The sequence below is a fragment of the Haliotis cracherodii genome, unplaced genomic scaffold (assembly GCF_022045235.1).
Source record: "Haliotis cracherodii isolate W230 unplaced genomic scaffold, xgHalCrac1.p SCAF_11, whole genome shotgun sequence".
NCBI classification, from domain to species: Eukaryota; Metazoa; Mollusca; class Gastropoda; order Lepetellida; family Haliotidae; genus Haliotis; species Haliotis cracherodii.
In genome coordinates, this window is record NW_027266266.1 from 15745324 (window position 1) to 15751393 (window position 6070).

The following is a 6070-nucleotide window of genomic DNA, read 5'->3' on the forward strand; positions in this document are numbered from 1 at the left end:
GTCATCTGGATCAATGGGGGTAGTTTTGTATCAGAATAAGCTGGAATCCAAACTTCTATATTTTGATATTGGTTTGATTGGAGCTAATGATATTCAATGGCTGGCCTTAAAAGCTTGTCAATCAATTTCTAGATCATGGACAGAATATGTCTTGTCAACAGTGACCAATTATTTTTTTCTGTACACCCATGTAGGAAAAATGAAATGTCTGGTTTCAGAGAAAATTTTCAGCAATATAGATTTAAGGAGGACTCATCACGGGAGTGGGTTTTCATCTGAAGGTGAACCAGTATCTGTTTGTAAAGATCTGATCTTTTACAAGTATTTCCTTCAGACTTCTGTGTTTGTGAAAGCTCTACACGTTGTGAGGTACACTGGCCAATGACTTGTTAGTTACGGCCGATACTGCTGATGTTTGTATGAAGTTTTGCCATTATGCTCGTCATCAACCATGGGCATTAGCCTTGCAACATTTATATCAACATGAATGATAGAGTGGAGGAACATGAGAAAATAAAGTTGAAATTATAAACTGTGTTCTTGTAGTCTGCTGCCTGACCTATGGTTTAGAAATATTTCTAACAGTGCCAGACCGCCATTCACTCGCTTCGGGATTCCGGGTTTGAATCGGCAAACATGCTGGTTGTAAGAGGCAACCATATTGATCTCTAGATTGTTTGGTCCAGATTATTTACAGCTTGAATAATGCTGAGTGTGCTGCCTGTCTCACATTTGTGGAAAATTTTCACGTGAGGCACTGTCTTCATCAGCTGATGAACATCAACAAATACAACTTCAATCCTTATACTGACAGATACAAAAATCATAACAAAACAATCCATTAAACATCAAACTTTAATTATTTAAAGCGGACTATATGAACGCAGAGGGTCGTCCCAAACATCCCTTGGTTTTACAAAAGGAATTCTCCTAAAGTAGTTCTGTATGTTTCCGCTCACGTGACATACTGACGTTCATCGGGAAATGAACGACAGTCAGCTTGGTAGTTTTCACCTAGGCGAGGTCACCCGCTGCTGTCAATATATGAAGATGAAGTGCATTATCAGACCCAGTTCTGCTACTCCTAACCCTTCTGGATTCTGGGTTAGAATTGGTCGCTAGGAAACGGATCGGGTGGTCAGGATTGGAGATTTGGTTGATGGCGTGTCATCATACCAAGACAGCATTAATTGTTAATCTGGAACAATACTGAGTGCAGCATTAAACAACTAACAAAGCAAACCTTTCTCAGCATCTACACTCTTACCTATTGTAAGATAGGGTGGAAATAATACATCGGTGTATCGTGTATTTACACGCAACAATACAAAGCGATACACTTGCTAAATTTGATTACTTACGACTAGTTTAATGAGCCCCCAACCCAGCGTTTTTGTTGGACAAATAATTCAAAATGTGTTGTACTTAGCTCCACTAATAACAATAGCAGCTATGAACAAGTCTATGCTAGCTTTGCCTTTGAAGCGAGTACGGTTTTAAGTCCCTTTTAGCAATATTCCAGCAATATCACGGCGGGGGGACACCAGAAATTGGCTTCACACATCGTACCCATGTCAAAATGAACCCGGGTCTTCGGCGTGACGAGCGAGTGCGTTAACCATGAGGCTACCCGACCGTCCCCTTTTCCTTTGGAACCTCTGAATCTTTATAGTCAAAACATTGATCTGTGATTTGATGTGCATATACCTATCGCGATATGTATCGTATCGTGACCTCTGTATCATGATACATATCGTATCTAGACCTTGCTGTATCTTTTCACCCCTATTGCAAGGGTTACTGTGTTTTTTCATAGAAAAAACAAAAAACAACAGATTTTTGTTAACAAAATGGCTTTATTGCCTATTAAGCTATGAGTGACATTACTATAACAGATTAGGTACAAATTCATATGGTTATATTTCAAAGGACAGTTGACAGGACAGCAGAGATAAGAGAAGACGCGGAAAGACAGAAACACACACGTTCCTCTACACACTATAATCATAATACTGATAGTTGTGTGGAATATGTTATATATGTCAGAAATCACAAGAATCTTGATTCTGGAAATAGAATCAATAGATTCGAGTGATTTCTCCGACTTAAACCATGTTATAGTTGATATACCATTTCACTATAACTTTTGGATAATTACTTAGTGTTGCATTACCGGTAGTTCTTAAAATGCATGTTCAGAACAGCTAGTGAATTCTTAGTCCAGAATCTCCTGCAACAATAATAGCACAACGTGTCTTAATGGTTCAACAGAAAATAATTGGAAGTCGAATGTAATGTTTGAAATATCACCACAAATTTAAGATTCAAGTGTCTCCATTGATCTTTGAATAAAATATTAATAGTGATACATTCACATGACACGAATACACATGCTTATCATGTCAAGTAATACCGAAATGAGAAGGGTAAAATTTAACAATTTGGATTAAAAACTGAATTTTATAACCAACTTGTAAAACCCTTCTCTATAGTCGTAAGTCCTCACACTATATAATTATGAAGTACTTGCTGCAGAAAGTACATCAAAATCACAATGAAAATGTAAAGGCTAGTAAATACTGTTATTGCCTGGGCAGGCATATATATATTTTTTAATACCAGCCAGTCTGAAAAATGAAACTTCAGTGTTCATTTTTCTGCAAGAGGAACTGAAATGTCCCTTCAAGATCGAGACATTCAGTGATGATGATAAAGATTATGTGAAACTATAACAGTATCCTACAGAATCCACTTTAGTGACGTCAACATTATTAATGACATTACATCATCTGTCTTAACTACATGAAAGTTCGAACTGAACAACTGCACAACGGTGAAGAGATACAGACAGGGAGACAAGAACAGATGAAGACATGCAAGCTGTACAGGTGATGGAGATGATGAAACTTCACCATCCTCACCAGTCAAGGAATAGCCTAAGGTACAAGAAATTTTAGAAGTGCTGTTGTAAACAACATTACAAAATGGCATTCTACTGAGATGATCGATATGTATCTTTCTTTGACTTAACCACGACCTCTCCCCCCCCCCCCATGTAGGTTACCTGGGAGTACCAGTCAGTGTTTGTACAAGGGGGTTACCTCCGTTCTTCTTTTAACATAGCTCAAAGCCAATTTGATGCTGAATCTCAGATATCAAATCAAGTTGGTTGTTCCATGATAAAGGACAGAATTCATGCTCAGTGTAGTTTTATAAAAAAACACTATGTAATATTGATTGACTGGACTATTCACACACCAATACAGAATGCACAAAGGTCCCTTCACATGGGCAAAAACAGGTTGGCTAACTCCATCATGTGATATCTATGCAGTATCTGATTGGTTGTAAGCAGCCATTCACACATCAAAATCTAAGGAAGAGAATATATGGATGTCAACGTCTTTATTATGAGGAACTTTTCGGAGTAAGCATATAGTTGACATCCATATATTCTCTTCCTTATGTGAATCTCTTCTAAAGGCCTTTCAAAGACCTGATCAAAATCTAGTTTGAAAAATGTTGGCCAAATTATTGGTGAGAATAGTGACCGATTTTTTCTCTCGCTAACAGTTTGTCAAACTCCAGAAATTGAAATTGCAATGTTCACACAGTCAAACGTATGTTTGTCAACACAAATTGCAAACATAAATTTGTTGTGTGAAGCCACCTTAGGACAAGCATTATCGTTTGCGACTGTCAAACCTCCTTGTCTCGTATCAGAAGGCACCAATGATTCATTTTCAGAATCAGGACAATCAGTGTACCACTAGCTACTGACCGCATCACACTAAATACCATTTTGAATATTTTATTAAAAGCGGAGATTTTCACAAGATCAGTCTTCTTTCTTGGCGCCGTTGTACAAAGCGATCTACCTTAACATAGACTTACGACAGTCGTAGTGGTAAGGCTTCTTTGTACAACGGCACCCTGGTGCGTAACGCAAGCATCACTTGAACCGACTCACCAGTAATGGTACGCTCATTACCAGTGAATTTGTTCCGGAAAAACATATTTGACAGTCCCAACTATACACATAACCTGTATTCCAATTGACAGCAACTTATAAATATGGTGTCACCATGGATGGAATTTGTGAACTATATCAGAATGGACCAATGACAAACAGGACAATATGGATACCTACACCCTGACATTGGTGTGATTGCATGTGTAACCCCTAGCAAAGAGTCCTGGACTGGCGAGGATGAAGTACAGAATGTCCCTGTGGGACTAGCACTAAAGCAGCACATACGAAATATATACATCAATGCTGAATACATCTGTGGCAAGTCACACAGTTATACAATAGATAGGTGTACAGATAGATACACTGTGCATACAATGCACTGGGACATTCACAATGAGAACACTCACCTAACTTTGTACATAAAGGAGCGCTCGAAACTAAGGGGGTCCTAGGGTCCTTGAGGATTGCTCTATTAGCATTTGAATCTAGGGACGCCTCAATCATGAATCTAGGGACGCCTCAATCATGAATCTAGGGACGCCTCAATCATGAATCTAGGGACCCCCTCAATCATGAATCTAGGGACCCCTCAATCATTAGGGCACTGACAAGGACCCCATGACTTTCAAACTGTAAAGTTTAACATTACAAACTTTCAACCAAAATCAAATTTGAACTGACAGCGAAATATAAAGACTCTTGTTCGAAACAATCTGTCCCACAATCAAGGTATTTTCTGGACGAGTATGAATTTCCTATAAACAGTTTTCACATTTGATGTTACTATTCAGGTGAGAGTTGAGAAAAGAGTAATTTTCCCAGGGATGAAGAATAAAAAGGATTAGAGAAAGATATAATAAATGTGCAGCTGACAATGTATTCAGCAAGGACACTGGCCAAATTCTGTGTGATGATGAAAAATGATGAACAATAATGAAATGTTATCTAAAAATATGGCTAAAAGAATATACAAAGCAGAAAGCAGGGTTATTTGAGCTAGCTTCTAAGTCATAAATATATCATTTTAACAACAAATCCCCACTTGATATTTTCAGTCTAAATCTACTGAGCAACACGTTTGGACTCCTCCTTTTGGTCAGTCTGTTTCATAATACTCTTCCATTCTTAGATGCCCCTCCCTAGAGGTGTGAGCAAGTTATGCCTACATGTAAACCACTATGGTTGGTTGGTTTGTTGTTTAACGCCTCATTCAACAATATTCCAGCTATATGACGGCAGTCTGTAAATAATCGAGTCTGAACCAGACAATCCAGTGATTAATATCATGAGCATCGATCCCTGCAATTGGAATAGATGCCATGCATCAATCAAGTCAGCAAGCCTGACCACCCCATCCCGTTAGTTGCTTCTTACGACAAGCATTAAACTGCTATGGAATGAATATAAGGCACATTGGCCTTAACCTTTGAGGAATTCTTTTTAACCTGAAACTGAGGAATAAATATGACAATGTTAAACCAGGGATTCAACTTAACAATACCCTGAGTAGTTTGCCAATGTTAACATGTCCCCAGGACTAGTAGAATGTCAGGGTTTCAAGGCACCCTTACATGTTATCACTGTTTGTAAACTTCAGGTTTATTTCTATTCCTGTATACCCTGTAATATTGACATGCACATCAGCTGGATATTAGTCAAGGTTTCCCATAGATTGTACTGGGATACATGGTTTTGCTGTCACTTATGTATCTGAATGATATTTGGATATATTTTACCATAAATGCGATCACACAACCATCATCAATATGCTATTCAAAAGAAGTTAAAGAACACCCAATTCTTTCATATTACTGTAGCTATCAGTCGTTTGAGTAGAATATTTGCAGATATGTATCAACTATTATTGGAAGATTGTTTGATAGGCATTACTTAGAAGTTGACGGATGACAAGATAGACACAATTTTTTATGGATAACAACTTCTTTAATACTGTAAAAGGCGACGTTTCGGTATAGATCCTTATACCGTTGTCAAGCAAGACTTGCTTGACAACGGTATAAGGATCTATACCGAAACGTCGCCTTTTACAGTATTAAAGAAGTTGTTATCCATAAAAAATTGTGTCTATCTTATTAT